The 18,420-nt window shown below is 40.5% G+C and overlaps 1 protein-coding gene across 22 annotated transcripts in view; it reads right to left on the bottom strand.

Moving 5' to 3' along the window:
• SYTL2 (synaptotagmin like 2) overlaps positions 1 to 17,606 on the bottom strand; it is a 120,522-nt gene extending 102,916 nt beyond the window's left edge. For 15 of the 22 annotated variants that reach the window (XM_077113369.1, XM_077113372.1, XM_077113375.1 and 12 more), the window contains exon 1: positions 17,470 to 17,606. The gene's annotated coding sequence lies outside the window, so the exon portion shown is untranslated. Of the gene's footprint in view, positions 1 to 15,990; positions 16,039 to 17,469 lie in introns of all 22 variants that reach the window. The other 7 variants (XM_077113389.1, XM_077113390.1, XM_077113392.1 and 4 more) reach the window with 2 other exon arrangements.
• Positions 17,607 to 18,420: the final 814 nt, after the last annotated feature.

The following is an 18,420-nucleotide window of genomic DNA, read 5'->3' as shown; positions in this document are numbered from 1 at the left end:
CCCATACCCGTTAGCCTACACTACCCGTCTGGTCATCTATCTGCCTCACACTCATCTCTAACCCATTGATCCCAAGTTCAATACCCATTCACATTCAGACAAATGGATCATCACAGCCTCTGACACTCTCAAAGTTTGGAAAATCGAAGCCTGACATTTTCAAAAAATGAAATCTATATTTGGCTTATGGAATAACAAAAACCATGAAACTTTCTTAAGCAACCCTTTCACATGTCCAGATACAAAAAGCCTTAAGAATCAGTTTCCTCTCTTAATGTAAAGAGCAATAACTTCCCTGAGTCTTTAATATCTCCCCAGTCTTGGCTAAAGAAAAAGGATGGGCTCTGCTTTTATGAGATTTTATGGGAACAAAAACCCAAATATCTAATTAATAGCTGTTCATTGACTACGAACTTCTTTTATCCAATCAACGTATTGAAATGTTAAAAAAGAGTGAATTAGAAACATATTCATTCTCCATCAACAAATGAAAGGATAAACAAAATGTGGTATATACATACAATGGAATATTATTCAGCCATAAATAGGAACGCCACAACATGGATGGACTTTGAAAACATTATGCTAAATGGAATAAGCAAGACACAAAACAACAGATATTGTTATTTAATTCCATTTATATGAAATATTTTGAATATATAAATTTATAGAGACAGAAAGTACACTAGTGGTGATGAGGGGCTTAAGGGAAGGAGAATGGGGAGTTATTGCTTAATGGGTACAGAGTTTCTGTTTTAAGTGATGAAAAAGTTTTGGTAATGGATGGTGTTTTAGTTTCCCTGGCTGCTCAAGCAAATACCATGCAATGGATTGGCTTAAACAATGGGAATTATTAGCTCACAGTTTTGAGATTAGCAATAAATTCAAATCGAGGTGATGCCTTCTTGCTGATGACTGGTATTCTGGGACTGGCGGCTGCTAATCCTTGGTCCTGGGCTCCTCTGTCACATGGCAGCCTTCCCTGGTCTCTCCCTTCTCTTCTGGGTCTGCTGACTTTCAGCTTCTTGCTCCCCATGGCTTTCTCTCTGGGTATTTAAATTTCATTCTGCTTATAAAGGACTCAAATAAAAGACTTAAGACCCATCATAATTGGGTTGGGCCACACCTTAACTGAAGTAGCCTCATCCAAAGGTCCTACTTACACCCACAGGAACAGATTAAGTATAAGAATATGTTTTATTGCGGTACATAGCTTCAAATCACCGCAGATAGTGTTGATGCTAGCACAAGATTGTAAATGTAATTAATGTCATTTACATTATACTCTTAAAATAGTTAAAATGGTAACTTTTAGGCTAAATATATTTAAACTAAAACAAATATTACAACTATACTTATACACACTCATTGAATACATTTGTACTGTGCCAGCCTGCTGGGCATTATATATTAAGGAAATAATAACAAGACCTTTCAATCCCTGCCCTTTAAGAACTTTCAGACTAACAGGGAAAATAGTATTAGTACAGAAAAAAGTGTGCTGAGGATGATAAAAATAAGTATAAGGAAAACACTAAACCAGTTAAAGAAGGGGCAGAAAATGTCCTGCTATGGTGAACCCTGAAGATTTTGGTAAGAGCAATCATTGTAAGGATGGGTAAGGCATTGAGATACAGAGACAGGGTCAGGAGGAGATCAACAAGGAGAAAGAAATGTACCAGTTCAGCCACAGGGAGCTATACAATCAAAGCATAGGTGCTGCTATAGGAAAAGGTGATATGGTTTGATCAGAAGACAGGGTTTATAGAATAAAAAAAAAGGGGGGGGGGGCCAGGTTCAGATCATCAATGTCTCAAATGTTAGACTGAGTTTGTCTTTTATATAGTGGGGAGCCCACACTGTGTATGCATTTTTTATTTTTTAAATCAGGAAAGCAAATGAATCAGCGTTCTACTTTGGGATGAATGATGGGGAAGACTGTCTATGGAGAGGAGCATGACAGTGCAATGGTTTGAAGCTGTATGTACCCCAGAAAGACATGTTCTTAAATTTAATCCATTCCTGGGGGTGTGAACCCACTTAAGTAGGAACTGTTGATGAAGTTACTTCAGTTAAGGTGTGGCCCATCTCAATCAGAATGGGTCTTAATCCCATTACTGGAGTCCTTTATAAAAGAATGAAATTCAGACACAGAGAAAGAAAGCCATGGGAAGCAATAAGCTGTAATCAATAAAACCAGGAAGAAAAGGGAGACACCAGCAGATGCTACCATATGTCTTGCCACGTGGCAGAGGAGGCAAGAATCACCAGCAGCCAGTTTTGGGGAAGAAAGCATCACCCTAGTGATGCCTTGATTTGGACATTTGCCAGGACTCAAAACTGTGACCAAATAAGTTTATCCCATTGTTTATCCCAACCCATTTCATGGTATTTGCTTTGAACAGCCTATGAAACTAAAACAGAGGGCTTTCACTGCAGACTTCACAAGAGCCAAAGAGGGCCTGGCCTACGGAGGTAAGAGAAGAGGACAACATAAGCACCATCTGGGAAGAGCACTGGGAAGGAAACATCAACAAGGTTTGGTGCTCTCCTCTGGGAAGACACATGAATAAAACAAGTGTCAAAGTTCCTAAGCTGAATTAACAGAAAGAATTAGTGCAGTCATCATGGAATCAAGAATGCCCAGGGGGGCAGGCAGGCCAAAGGTAAAAAGTAATGGGCTGGCAGAAAATTCAGCTGGGCATATCTAGCACTGAGATGAAAATGAGGAACCACAAATCAGGGCTCAGGAGACAGACTGTGGCTAGAATTGTAAATATGGAAGTTGCCAGCTTAGAGGCTCAGCTATAGCAACAGAGCTGGTTAAACTTGGCAAGGGAAAGAATGTAGAATGTAGTGAAAAAAGCACAGAGAAGAAAGCAGATGACACAGTATTTGTCATCTGGAAGAAGAAAAAGCAGTTAGGTTGGACAAGCTCAATAATAGAGGGTCACAAAGCTGAGGAAAGGGAATTTAAGGAAAAAGCATTGTCAACCTAGCTAGATGCTGCAAGGAGATGAGGCAGACCAGGCTGAGAAAGCAGCAGTAGATTTGGCAACTGGCACATCACCAGTGACCTTTGACAGGCAGGATAGAGCAGAAAACTGTAGTGAGACAAGGCCTGCTGTCACTGAGGAAGAGGGTGAGATGAAGTTCCGGAGGTTGAGTTAGAGTGAGTGGTATAAACAGCGCCCATCCTTCAAAACAAGAGACAGTGGAGGAAGATAGTGTCCTAACAATTCTACCACTGGCCTAGGCACTAGGAAAAGCCACCTGCTCTTCTCCCTCAGTGAGCAAAGGCAAGAAGACGGGCCAGGGACAATGAAGGAGGGCCTTGTCAATATAAGGACAATGATTATTGTGCAAAGCAGCTGGATCCTCAATCAGACACGGTAGATAACAGCAGAATGAAGGAACAAGGGACAGAACAGCCAAGACCCTTCCAGTCAAACACTTTCCCAGTAACAGGTATGTGAATGGAAACCCCCCTGTTAAAGGCAACTGGTTCACTTTACTCCAGAATTAACAATTTCTAGACCACTGTTGCACCTTTCAGGGAGAAGAAATCCTCACTGTCAGAGGCTTACCTGCCCAGTGTCTACCAGAAAGCATGCATTTTTCTCCAGACACACAACGTACAAACATCAGTAATAGGCATTTTGGAGAAGTCACTGTACGTGGAGAATCCTTAGCTATGCATGCCTTCTGACTCAAGTCAACAGAACTCAGATCTTGAGCTTGCAGAGAAATAGCACTAAATACATCATACCCACACACATACAACCCATGCACCCATGCATACATGCACACACACTACTGAGACATGCTACAGAGAACACCAGACTGAGTGGGTTCAAATCCTGCCTCCTTAATGATCTGGGACAAGTAACTTTAACTTTTGTACCTCTGTTTTCTCAACTGTAAAATGGGATTAGCAAGAGTACCTACTTCATTATTTTGTGATGAGGATTAAATAAGTTAATTAATGTAAAGTGCTTAGCTCAAATTGTGGCACATACTAAGTGCTCAATAAATTTTGACAATTATTATTATCTTCTTTGAGCCTTACTACGCCATGAGATATGCCAGGCAATCATTATCATCTCCATACTATTAATAAGGAAACTGAGGCTCAGAGAGGAAATACTTGCCCAAATTTCAGTGTGGAGCACAAGCTAGGGCTTAAAAAGTGCAATCTCCTTCATGAGATATTAAAAGCTTTCCATAATCAGCCCAATGCCTCAGTTTCTTCGAGCTTTGCCCTGAATATGAAACAGTGCCTACCACACTGTTTTCCACTTCTATGCCTTCCTGACTTTCTAATATCTGTACATCCCTCAAGTCTCCTACAAGTGTCACCTCTTCTAGGAAGCTGTCCCTAGCACTTGGTCCCTTTTTTCTCTTGCTGTCCCACTTTCTCTCCTCTGTGCTCACCTCTGACTGTTGACATCACACTGCACAGTCATTATAAAAATGTGTCCTCCCCCACTAGACTATTAGCCTAACAAAATTCCTGGAACACAATAAATTCAGTGAGTATTAGCTGAATGAATTAACTCTTGGCTCCAGATGGGATTTTCTTCCCACTAGAGTATGCTGCCTCTTTTATCAAGAAATCTTCACTATTTAACAATACTTTAAAGAGAGTATCAACAATCACATTTCACCAAAGATCAATTTAAATATTAAACTAAACTTAAACACTTTTTCATTGTACCTAAAAGTAGATGAACACGTATACCTTTCAACAGATCTGACCATCTCACCCACAGTTCATCTGTCTTGGTGCTCTTGGTTTCAAACAAAAGAGACCAAACCAGAATATTTCAAAGGACCAATCCTAGACTTACTACAGTGAGGAAGACATGGGGTTTGGCACAGAAGGAAGGACAGGCTGAAAGATCTAATATTCAAAACGCCCAAGGTGGGATGCCCAGAATTTAAAACATCTGCCTTGCTCCGTGAGCAGTGAATGTCAGCCTCAAATTTGCTTCCACTTCACGGATACGCAGAGAGTGACCTTGGAGAAAGGTACCGAAGAAGTGGGGGGGGGGGGGGGGGGGGGGGAGGGGGGGGGGGCGGTGATCAAACATACCCACCTCCTTCTCACTTTCGCATGAGCAAACTGCTGTGCTCAGTTCTGTGGTCAGTTCACATCTGTCTTCAGCAGAATCTGACAGGTGGAGCCACATCTCCATACCTTCAGCTCCTGTTCATATGGGAAGCAGATGATCTTCTCTACATCGAGGTACCTCCAGTAACCAAGGTGAAACTCCCCAGTGACTCTCCCCAAGGAATTCCTGTTATATATCAGGTTTTCCCTTTGGTCAGGATAAAACAGACAACACTAAGGAAAATATAAGCACACACAAATACACATATGTGTGTACCTGTGTCTGACTCTGATTGCTCGGGGAGAAGGGCCATCAGATTCTTGCAATTTGCCCTTAGATGATAGTTTTGCCATCTGAACCTCCCTGCTCCTCCTCCCTAGGAAACTCAAACTACTAACTACAACAGTGCATGCCAAGCACAAAAAAAAAAACTCTACAAAGCACTGACCAAATTCAGTAGGCATTGTGGGACCTCAAACTCAATTCTGGAAATTGGAAAAAGGACCTGCCTTTCACAGTCTTAAACACTTTTTCTGAGTTCAAGCCTTAATCATTTTGCCAAGAGCATACTTGGGTCCTTTAAAAGTGGTAACTATGCATATTTCTAAAGCATGGCATATTTACCTCTTTGAACAATTTGGTTCTAATGTGATCCAGTCCATAAATTAATATATACTGAAGCCACCATTTTCCAATACATTTCGTACCTTACTACAGATATCTTGAATTAAATAGCAGTACTATCTCTAAAAGTACCTTTAACTCTATAAAGTCTTTCAAATTTTATCTCATCTGCACTTAAAAGTCCAAAAAAGTCCAATCAATCGATATCAAATCCATCTTCCAAACCTTGGGCAGTTTACTGTCCTAAAGATAAATGTAGTTATTTCATGCAAATGTTGAGAAACTTTCATCAGTTCGCTGCAGCCTCTAAGAGAAAGGACAAGTTTTTAACCTGGTTTCATCCAAGCTACAGCCCTCCACATCAGCATCATCTCCGGCCATACCTTACCTACCCTATGTGCCAACTCAGTGGTCTTGTGCTGTTCCCTTAATATACCATGCCCTTCTTGTCTTCATGCCCTTGAACCTGAATGTCCCTTAACTCAATATGTCCTCCTCTCTACTCCACTCTGTCCTCAACCTAGCCAATTCCAACTCAGCCATAGCTCTAGTTCATCTCTCACCTCCCAACTCTCCTATTCTCCCAGGAAGCTGCACTCTCTGTAATATCACAATAAGCTGTATATATTTCTAGTAGAGCATTTACCACATTGTACTCTATGTATTACCTTACCACTATCACTCTCAATGTAGGCAGTTTCTTGTTCTTTTTTCAACTCCAGCATCTGGTTTCAAATTTAAGGATTTAATGAAAACCCACTAATGTAGTGGGGCAGACATCATCAGTTTTCCATAGGTGAAAACAGAAGTACCTATAAAGTTTGTAACTTGATAATTAAAGGCAAGAATCAAATGAAGAAGAGCTGAAAAAATCTGATCAAATACAGGCAATTTTAAAGGTCCAGAATAAGTTGCACCCAGTGCCAAAGAGCCTCAACACAAAGCTAATCAATAATAAAACTCTAGGCAAGAGAGAAAATTTGACCTTCACAGTAAACACATCAAGATAATCAGATGCCTAGACATCAGCAAAAAATCATAAGCCATACTAAAAAAGAGGAAGATATGGCCCAAAGGAACAAATTAAAACTTCAGAGGAGACACAGAACTTGGAACAATTAATCAAATACATTCACTACAAATCTTCTAAATCAATCCAAGGAGAAGAAGGAAAATATAGCTAGAGAGATAAAGGCTATTAAATTGATACTAGGTGAGCATAAAGAAAAATCTGAAAGTATGAATAGAAAAATAACAGAATTTATGGAAATGAAAGGCATAATAGAAAACTAGATTAAAAATACACCAGAAGCATAAGACATAAGATTTAACCAGGCAGAAGAAAGAATCAGCAAACTAGAGGAGAGGGCTATTGAAATTTACAGACGAAGAACAGATAGAAAAAAGAATGGAAAAAATCAAGCAAAATTTCATGGAATTGAATGACAGCATAAAATGCACAAACATATGCATCATAGGTGTTTCAGAAGGAGGAGAGAAGGAAAAAGAGGCAGAAAGAATATTTGAGGAAATAATGGCAGAAAAATTTCCAACTCATATGAAAGACACAAATACACATATCCAAGAAGTGCAACAAATTCCGAATGGAATAAATCCTAATAGACTTACTTTGAGGCATATACTAATCAGAATGTCAAATGACAAAGATAAAAGAGAATCCTGAGAGCAGTGAGAGAAAAACTATTCACATATACAAAGAAACAGTAATAAAATTAAGTGCCAATTTCTCACTAGAAACAATGGGGTCAAGAAGGCAGTGGTATGACATATTTAAGGTACCGAAAAAGAAAAACTGCTAGCCAAGAATTTTCTATTTGGCAAAACTGTTCTTCAAAATGAGGGAGAGTTAGGATGAACTGGAATTCAGCATCAAGGGATTGAGAAAACATTCTCGACCAAAAGGGGAAAGAGAGAAATGAGACAAAATAAAATGTCAGTGGCTGAGAGATTTCAGAGTTGGGAGTTTATACTAGAGGTTATTCTTATGCATTATATGCATATCCCCTTTTTAGTTTATGGTGTATTCGAGTGGCTAGAGGGAAGTACCTGAAACTGTAGAGCTATGTTCTAGTAGTCATGTTTCTTGAAGGTGAATGTATAATGATATAGCTTTTGCAATGTGACTGTGTGCTTATGAAAACCTTGTGTCTGATGCTTATTTTATCTATGGTATGGACAGATGAGTAAAAAACATGGATAGGAAATAAACAAATAATAGGGGGAACAAAGGTTAAAATAAATTGAGTAGATTGAAATACTCGTGGTCAATGAGAGGGAGAGGTGAGAGTTATGGCATGTATGAATGTTTTCTTTTTTATTTCTTTTGCTGGAGAGATGCAAATGTTAAAAAAAATGATCATGGTAATGAATATACAACCATGTGATGATATTGTAAGCCATTGATTGAAACTATGTCAAGAATGTTTGTATGTCTGTTGTTTACAATAATAAAAAAAAAAAATAATCTGTCTTTGTCCTTAGCAAAAAAAAAAAAAAGACGGAGAGTTAAAAATATTCAAAAAAAAAAAACCAGAAAATGAGAGAGTTCATCAACAAGGATAAGCCCTAGAAGAAATACTAAAGGGAGTTCTGCAGGGTGAAAGGGAAAAACAGGAGTAAGAGGCTTGGAGGAGAGTGTGAAAATGAAGATTACCTTTGATTTCCAGTGCCTGTCCATGCCAAAAAAAAAAAAAAGAAGAAGAAGAAGAAGAAGATTATCGGTAAGGGCAAGTAAAAGGGTAAAAAGACATAATAAAAATAAGATATGACATATAAAAAACAAAGGATAAAATGGTTGAAGAAAGCACTGCCTTTACAATAATACCACTGAATGTTAATGTATTAAACTCCCCAATCAAAAGACACATATTGGCAGAATGGATAAAAAGGTATGATCCATTTATATGCTATCTACAAGAGATTCATCTTAGACACAAAGACATCAATAGTTTGAAGGTGAACGGTTGGAAAAAGATACTCCACACAAACAGCAACCAAAAATGAGCTGGAGTATCTATAGTAATATAAGACAAAATCAAATTTAAATGCAAAACTTTCATAACAGACAATGTAGTACACTATATATTAATAAAAGGGGCAATCCACCAAGAAGAAATAATCATGAATATTTATGCACCTAACCAGGGTGTCCCAAAATACATGAGGCCAACACTGGCCAAATTGAAAGGAGTAATAGACAACTCTACAATAATAGCTGGAGACTTTAATACAACACTCTCATCAATAGATAGAGCAACTAGACAAATATTAATAAGGGAACAGAGAACTTGAAAAATATGATAAATGAACTAGACCTACCAGACATATATGGAACACTGTACCCCAAAACAGCAGGATATATATTCTCCTCAAGTGTTCATGGATCATTCTCCAGGATAAATTATATGTTGGGTCACAAAACAAGTCTCTAATAAGTTTTAAAAGATTTAAATAATACAGAGCACTTTCTCTTACCACAAAGGAAAGAAGCTGGAATTCAATTACAGGTGGACGACCAGAAAATTTGCAAATATATGAGGCCAAATGACACACCTTTAAACAATTGGTGGGTCAAAGAAAAAATTGCAAAAGAAATCAGTAAGTAGCTTGAGGCAAATGGAAACAAGAACACAACCTATTAAAATGTGTGAGGTGCAGCAGAAGCAGTGATGAGAGGGAAATTTATAGCCCTAAATGCCTATGGTAAAGTAGAAGAAGGAACTTAAACCAAACACCTAATGGCATATCTGGGAGAACAAGAAAAGGAACAGCAAATTAATCCCAAACTAAGGAGAAGGAAAGAAATTATAAAGATTAGAGTACAAATAAATGAAATTGAGAATAAATAACAATAGAGAAAATACACAATACTAAAAGTTGATTCTTTAATTTGTCATTAAAATGACAAATCTTTAGCTAAACTGACAAAAATAATGAGAGGAGATGCAAATAAATAAAATCAGAAATGAGAAAGGGGACCTAACTACTGATTCAACAGAAATAAAAAGGATCGTAGGAGAATATTATAAATAACTATGCCAACAAATTAGAAAACTTAGATGAAAGGGACAAATTCCAAGAAACACATAAACAATCTACACTGACTAGAAGAAATAGAAGACCTCAACAGACCAATTACAAGTAAAGAGATTGAATCAGTCATCAAAGTCCTCCCAACAAAGAAAAGACCAAGGCCAGGTGGCTCCACAGGTGAATATCAATCCTGCTAAAAATCTTCCAGAAAACTGAATGGGAGGGAACACTACTTAACTCCTTCTATGAACCCATCACTACCCTAATATAAAGCCAAATAAAGATATTACAGAAAAGAAAATTATAGGCCAATTTCTCCGATGAATATAGATTCAAAAATCCACAATGAAATTCTTACACATTGAATCCAGCAATACATTAAAAGAATTATACACTATGATCAAGCAGGATTTATCCCAGGGATGCAAGGGTGGCTCAACAGAAGAAAATAATTAATATAATACAATACATTAACAAATCGAAGGGGGAAAAAACCACATGATCATCTTGATTGACAGAAAAAGCATGGAAAAACCTCAGCATACTTTGTTGATAAAAATACTTCAAAAGATAGGAATAGAAGGAAGCTTCCTCAACATGATTAAGGGTATATAGGAAAACCCACAGCTAAAATTATACTCAACATTGAAAGACTGAAGGTTTTCCATCTAAGATCTGGAACAAGACAAAGATGTCATTGTCACCACTGTTATTGAACACTATGCTGCAAATTCTAGCTAGAGTAGTTAGTTAAGAAAAAGAAACAAAAGTCATCCAAATTGGAATGGAAGAAGTAAAACTTTTATTATTTTCAAAAGACATGATCCTATATATAGAAAGTCTCGAAAAATCTACAACAAAGCAACTAGAGCTATTAAGCAAGTTCAGCAATGTGGTAGGATACAATATCAATGTGCAAAAATCAGTAGGGTTTCTATACACTAGTAATGAGCAATCTGAGGAGGAAATCAAGAAAAAAAATCCATTTACAATAGCAACTAAAAGAATTAAATATCTAGGGATAAATCTAACCAAGGATTTAAAGGACTTATACATAGAAAACTATAAAACATTGCTGAAAGAAACCAAAGAAGACCTAAATAAATGGAAGGACATTCTGGGTTCATGGATTAGAAGACTAAATATCATTATGATGTCAATTCTACCCAAAGTGATTTACAGATTCACTGAAATTCCAATCAAAATTCTAACAGTCTACTTTAAAGAAATAGGAAAGACAATTGTCAAGTTTCTTTGGAAGGGTAAGGAGCCCCAAATACCCAAGAACATCTTGAGAAAGAAAAAGTTGGAGGAGTCACACTTTCTGGGTTTAAAGTTTATTACAAAGCTACAGTGGTCAAAAGAGCATGGCACTGGCATAAAGACAGATATATTGACCAAAGGAATCAAACTGAGAATTCAGAAATAGACCCTCACATCTATGTCTGATATTTGTCAAGGCTAAAGGCTACCAAGTCTAATCAACTGGGACAGAATAGTCTTATCAACAAATGGTGCTGGGAGAACTGGATTTCCATATACAAGAATGAAAGAGGACCTTTATCTCATACCTTATACAAAAATTAATTCAAAATGGATCAAAGACTTGGGGATAGCAAAGGTCTTAAAATACACCCCCTGAACATGTCTCAAGAGGGTAGAACTCAACCAATCTTGGAATCTATCCTAAAAATAATCAAAGAATTAAATTGAGAACACATACTGCTTCCTCTCAAAAATCAAATGACTAGTCTAAAACCAGCAGTAAAGAATTTTCCCTGAAGAATCTAACATGCCACAACTCAGTCTCCTTCCCAATGCAGATGGTGAACACAATGAATGGGAGTGGTTGGGCAGGGATATGACTGAAGCAACTTGGCTTGGACTGGGATCCAACCTATGTGCTCAGCTTCATGCCCTGTGTTTGAATCAACTGACTCAGCCTGGCAAGAGAGGCCAGGTGCTGTGGCCATGAGTAATGGGGGCACAAAATACATCTCTCTAATCAGAAGCTGATGGCATCAGGACTTAAAGTAAAACAGTACTTCTGCAAGGAGAAAAATAAATGTGTATTCACTCAGAAGCAAAGCAATGCCTATCTTTCTCCTTCTGACTCTGAATGCAAATTTTTGGAATACTATGCTAGTCTTACATCCATCTCCCAAAATAGTTCATGATGCATTTATAGAAAGAAAAACATTTATCCAAGAATAGAAAATCAAATCTATAGCTAAAGTGCCTAGAAAGTGTGACATAAGGAAATACTTTTATTTCAGCCTTCATTACAAGGAATAACACATAGAAAGTATTTTTCTAAGTTGCCAGTACTTCACATACCCAAATAACTCACTGCAGTCTTCTGAGGACATAGCACCACATTTCAGCAAAAAATTCATTTCAGGAGAGTAATTAATTCATTATTTCATTTGTTCATTTATTAATTCATTAAAATATCTTTACTAAGTTCCCACAGAGTACCAGGAGCTGTGCCAGACAATGTGGATGCAGAATTAAACCACATAGGTCAAGTCCTCCAGGGTTCAATCTTTTCCCAAACTCTGATATGTCTTTTTCATCTCCACCCTAGTCCAACCACAGGACTCTCTCTCCCTCTCTCTTTCTCTTGGCTCTATTGAGCACTGAACAACTCAAGAGTGAGGTCATGCATGGGCTTCCCCCATATTCTTCACAAGTCCAGTGGAAGGCTGAGTATCCAGGGGACACTAGGGAAAAACACTTTGCTTAATGATGTAAGAGAATGGATTAAGCTAAGAACATGTTTTTCTGGAGTACATAGCTCCAAATCACCAGAGTCCCATTACTCCTGAGGCTGTGTCTAGTTACCTAAAGCAAGGCAGAGGCATGGAAGGAAGGAGGAGGAAAAAATAAGAACTGAAAAGGTGGTGTACCTGTGTGTGTGTGTGTAGGGAGGGGAAAATGGCTGAGTGCCAGAAGTCACACACCCGAGGGCTGCTTGCAGGTGTCCACCCAGCTCCTGGCAGCTTTGGGGAGTGGAATGGACACAGATGTGACCCACACTGGGATGCAGGTGACTTGGCTTTTTCTACTGCTTTTGCCAAAGACAAACTGCACAATCTGTGTTTAGAAATGTCCTCTCCCTAAGCCTTGGCTTATCTAAAGTGAGGGAGTTGGACCAGAGAGGTTTCCTCTAATCTTAAAAATCTGTGATTTGGAGATATTTCCCATTCATGTCTGCCCAGATGGATGGTCTGGTAGAGAATTACCACATCCAGATGAAGCAGGTTTGGGAAAATATGCCTACTTCCTGTTGCTTTGGGCTTTCAGCCACCCACCAACATTATTTTCTAAAGGTCTCCCTAGCTGACTGCCCTCATGCAAGGCACATTAGAAGTATCAGACCTCTCACAGATCACCGAGGGAAGTTTTTCTCTTCATTTGTTTACTACTATTAACCTAATCTTCTGATATTATTGGGTTACACATTCAAGGAGTATGGTGTGTGCAATTTGCTCTTGAATGTTTAGATAATAAATGGGAGGGAGGAAAGGAAGGGCAAAGGCGGCAAGATGTTAAAATTGATGGATCTAATATCTGATACCTGGGAGCTATGTTGGAGCTATGTTGGGGTTCTCTGTATGGAATTTTCTGCTTGTTTAAATCTATCATGTACCCCAGAAAAGCCATGTTTTGATCCTAATCCAACCTTGAGGGGGCAGCCATTTCTTTTAATCCTAATTCAAGACTGCAGATTGGAATCTTGATTAGATTATCTCCATGGAGATGTGACATGCCCAACTGTGGGTATTAACCTTTGATCAGATGGAGATGTGACTCCACCCATTCCAGGTGGGTCTTGATTAGCTTACTGGAATTCTTTAAAAGAGGAGACATTTTGGAGAAACAACAGAGCAGACAGAGCCTACAGAAACAACCAAAGCCTCAGAGGCAACAGAAACTTCATAGCAGAGCTGACACAAATGTGGACACGTGGAGAAGAGAGCCATGAATGTTTGGAGATACTTGGAGCCCAGCAGACATTGCCATGAGATGTTAAGCAAGCCAGAACCTGGAGAGGTAGATGCCCGCCATGCGATTACCCAACTGACAAAGGTATTCCTAACCCATGGACCGTCCTTGAATTAAGGTAACTTCTTGTTGGTGCCTTAATTTGGGTATTTTCACTGGCCTGGAACTGTAAACTTATAACTTGTCAAGTTCCCCTTTTTAAAGGCTGTTCCAGTTCTGGCATATTGCATTCCGGCAGCTTGCAAACTAACACCGGTTTCTATTATTTTTGCAACTGTCATGTAAGTTTGAAATTATTTCAAAATAAAAAGTTAAAAAATAATATATACACTTGCATGCAATTGGAGTAACAACAGCACCTGATATTGATCCTCATAATGCTCTGAGAGGGGAAGGAAGGGAGTGTAGGTGCTTACCCAGAATTTACAGAAGAGAAAATTGGTTCAGAGAAGCAACCTGTGATCTACCAAGATCACACAGGTAATAAAACGCAATGTTGGAGCAAGGATCTTGTCTAGAGCCCTCACCTCTCCACTATGCAAATTTGCTTTAGAATTTTCTACTCAAACTTTGCTTTACCAACAAAGGGGCTACTTTTCTGTTACATTTGGGACAACTGAAACATTGGAGATCTTTAACAAGGAGCTCAGCTGGACCTTGCACCTTCAGCAACAGCACAGAGCAGGCACTTCTCTCTGCTGGAAACTAAATGACAGAGTGGAACTATGGGGATGAACTTTGGGATTCACAAACAGAATTAACCTTTCAGATGCTTTCAATTATTCATAACTTACTTACTACATTCCTTCAGAAACAATCGGAGATGGATCTTAGCTCTGACAATTCAATCAAAAGTAAATGTTACATTCATTAGTTCATTTTTTAAAAATTTACTCATATAGATACAGAAAAAAAATTTAGAAAATTATATGCCAACTATTAGCATCAATTATTTCCAAGTATATGTTATTTTATTTATTATTAATCCTCATCTTTTTTTACATTGAATACATACAGCTTCAGTAATAAACCAAAAGAAGAAACGCTAAATATTACCTTTATTTTTAAAATGTATTCTTCATATTGAAAACTGGAAGAAGAGGTAGCCTTCATAGAGATTGGGAAGCACTATTACTATTAGACAAGTAAATGAAAAATGCAAACAGCATCCTAAGCCCCCAGACCAGAACTTTTGCCCTGTTTCTCTATCTGGGTTCTCGTGGATCCCAAAAACGGAGAGCAATGGGTTGGGGTATCACTTTTACTCAAAGAATTTTGGAGGAAAATTTTATATACATATAATCGGGCATATTATAATATCAAATGAGAAATTTGTATAAATCCTTGAAAGAAAATTAAGTTTGCTGGAGCCACTGTGAACTATTCCCCAACCTCCGCTTACTGGTGACCTGTGTCACTGAGGGTTCTTCCATGAAGAAGACTGAGTAGGTTTTAGGCAAATAATTCCATCTCCCCATTCCCTACGCCCCCCACCCCTACTCCCCCCTTTTTAGCGAGTGCCAGCCATTAACACTAAGTCACTTTTCCTAGTATTAAAAAAAAAAAGCCAAAGTTAATCGACTATCTTATACAATTCTTTCTTAAACAGGTGGCAGCAAGTATAACACCAGTGAAGCCCGGAAGCCCACAGGGGCACAAGGGAGAACCGCGGATCCCAGGGTTTTGAGGATGTCGAGTCTGCGCTGCCTCCCATTTCTGTAGAGCAGCAGACCACTTTGCACAACGCACTAATTCATTCAATCCACAAATGTTTATTGAATGAAGCCTGAGAAAGGCCTCCTAGGGGACAGTGGGATCATTCATGAGCCAACAGTCAGGTTTAACGGATCAGATGTGGACAGTCAATCTTTCATTAGACCCCAAACCAACTCCCTGGTAAAGCAAACAGAACCCCTGCCCCACCCACTCACAAGCAGCTGCCCGGGTCTGGCAGGAGCAGGGCTGCTGCTGAGAGAGGCAAAGGAAGTCACTGAGTCCCTCCAAAATGACCGAGTCTCCTATACCATAAATGACATAACACCTCTAAAACACTTTGAACAGCGTCTGGCAACTAATGAGAGCTCAGTAATGTTAGTCATTTTGTTGTTCTTATTCCAGTTTGCCCTTACTCAAAGAGCACAAAAAAAGTGGAAAGAACACAGCTGCTTTGAATCCCAGCTGTGCCACTTACCAGCTATGTGACTAAGGGAAGCCACCTTACTGACCGTCAGCTTCTTATCTGTAAAATGGAGTAAATGATAATATATCACCCTCATGTGGCTATGTGATAATTAAGGACATATTGTATGTAAAGCTTCTGTGCATGGCCCATAATAAGTGACCAATAAAAGATAGTGCTGCCACTGCCACTGCCCTGCCCCGTTCCCCATACCTTCTCTTCCCCTTCCTGGCCACTCTGGATGGGTCATCAGACTTGGAAGGTGTCTTCACCTGGGTATTACACTAGGGGTAAGCTGAGTAAGAAGAAATACAGGGATGGGGGAAGGTGAGAGGTGTGGGCAGCTAGACACCTTCCAAAGAAACCCAGAGAGACCTCAGCCACCTTCAGCCATTCTCCTCTGGCTTCTCCATCCATCTGTCAGGAGGGGCCACCATCTTAGCCCAGACTGGCTGCCAAGTAGGGGACAGGAAGCTGGATGGCAGTTTGATACCATCCCACCTTCCACCGTCTGTCTAAAGCCACTCGGCGCTTCCTCCCCACATGTCTGCGGGAGGATACTGATCAGAGGTTGACAGTGTGATTCACAGTCTGCTCTTATCTAGGTTTCCATCTCAACCCAGAGCTCTAGGCCCAGAGCACCGGCCAACAATCAGAATGAAATGAAAATAAGAACTTTTCATTAAGGCAGGAAGTGGAGCCCCTCAGAAGTCAAAGGGGATTTATAAAGGGAGGAGGGAGGAAAGAAAAAATGGGTTTCCTCTCTCTAGGGAGGGAGGGACCAGCTTCCTACACAGTGGTAGAGTCCTACGTCTTAGACACTGAAGCAGTTGATTTTCCATTTTGAAAGACGATAAATCCCACCCGTATGATTTATAGCTCACCACGGGACGACATCTGGGTGTAGGAAGGGAATTCCAAAATAAATCATCACCTCTCCGCTCTGAACCCCTTGTTCCTCTCATCCAACACCTGCCCGTAAATAGGTTCTAACACTCCACCTTTCTTCACCTGAGCAATCTGGAGGCAGTTATTCGGCAACCAAGTCCTGCCAGCAGCCAATTCCAAGCCCAGCCTCGGTCTCCGAAAGCCCCAGCAGCTCTGCTGTGAAGGCTTAGCAGAGCTCTCTCTGACCTGGACGCGCCAGCTTCTAAGAAACTCGGTCCCCTGGGCAGCGGAGCTGGCTTTTAAGTAGGAGGGAAATTGAGTAAGGGAGTTTGCAGGATGCCAAAATGCCGTTCACGTTTTAAGAACTGAGAAAACTTATCATTCCACACGAACTCTAACTTAAAAGAGAAGGAAATTCAGAGACGGAAAGTTGCCCCAAGTTACACAGCGAGTGGACAGAGAAACCGAAGACAGAAACCATCCGGCTTCCTCAAGTGGCTGGGTGCCCGGCAGGGAGCGCATGCCGTCGCCTCCCGCATCCTTTAGCCCCCTAGATTCCCGCTGGGAGGTCCCAACCCTGCAGCCCCCGGCGCAGCGCGTTACCTTCCTCCCGGCTGGACGCTCACCGCCTCTTCTCCCCCGGTGGGGCGCTGGCGATTCTGCCCTTGGCTCGTTCGCTCTCGCCGCAGCCCAGGTGTCGCCCGGCAGATCAGCGCAGGGCGGCGGGTGCAGGCTCCAGAGGCCGGCGGCGGGCGGGCGCGCTGGAGAGGATCCCCGGCGCGCGGGCCAATGGCGCAGCGCCCGCGCCCCGCCCCGCCCCGCCCCGCCCTCCGTGGCCGGTGTCTCCACTTTTCTCCCCTTCTCTTCACTTTCTCTTCCCGCTCCTGTTTCTTCTCTCCTCCTTGACCCTAATCCTCCTCAAGTACAATTCCCCGAAACACTTTTTTTTTGCGTTGTGCAAACAAAGCTACTTTTTGACCCCTGTTTAGGAGACCTTGATTCCGAGAGCTTCAAGCATGAAAGAGCGCCTCAGCCCAAAAAGCAGGATTGACTACAGCGGAGAAAGGGGTGTGGGGTTGTAGGTGACCCCCGGGACGGGGGCAAGTTACTTTAAACCCCCAGGGTTTAAAGGTGTCGGGTGTCGGTTCCTCCTGTGTAAATAGGTAAATACCACACAGGTTTTTCGGAGGATTAAATGAGGTGTGCTTTAAGAGCATCTAATACAATACCTGGGGGCTGGATAAATGGTGACCCTGATGTGTATGACCTAAGCCACCCGATGGGTGTACAAAGAGGACTGGTACGTTCCTGGAAGGCGCTGACTGGTGAGGAGGTAGGCTCGCATATAAGTACAGTATTGCATCACGGTTTATTAAAAAGTTACCCGTGATAGGGCCAGCCCAGGTAATCTTCTGAAGGAGGTGAACTTTAAGGCCTTTTCCTTTCTCATTAGTGTTGTTTACCCAACTGAGGGTGACCCGAGTCTATTTTTGGTTCTTCCAAAGGTCTTTCTTCTTCAAAACTTCGAAATGCTGATCCGGAAGGACCTCATTC

Source organism: Tamandua tetradactyla, chromosome 8 (assembly GCF_023851605.1).
Source record: "Tamandua tetradactyla isolate mTamTet1 chromosome 8, mTamTet1.pri, whole genome shotgun sequence".
In the NCBI taxonomy this organism is placed as follows: Eukaryota; Metazoa; Chordata; class Mammalia; order Pilosa; family Myrmecophagidae; genus Tamandua; species Tamandua tetradactyla.
The sequence above is the reverse complement of the archived record's forward strand: the minus strand, read 5'-3'. Positions and strand labels throughout refer to the sequence as shown.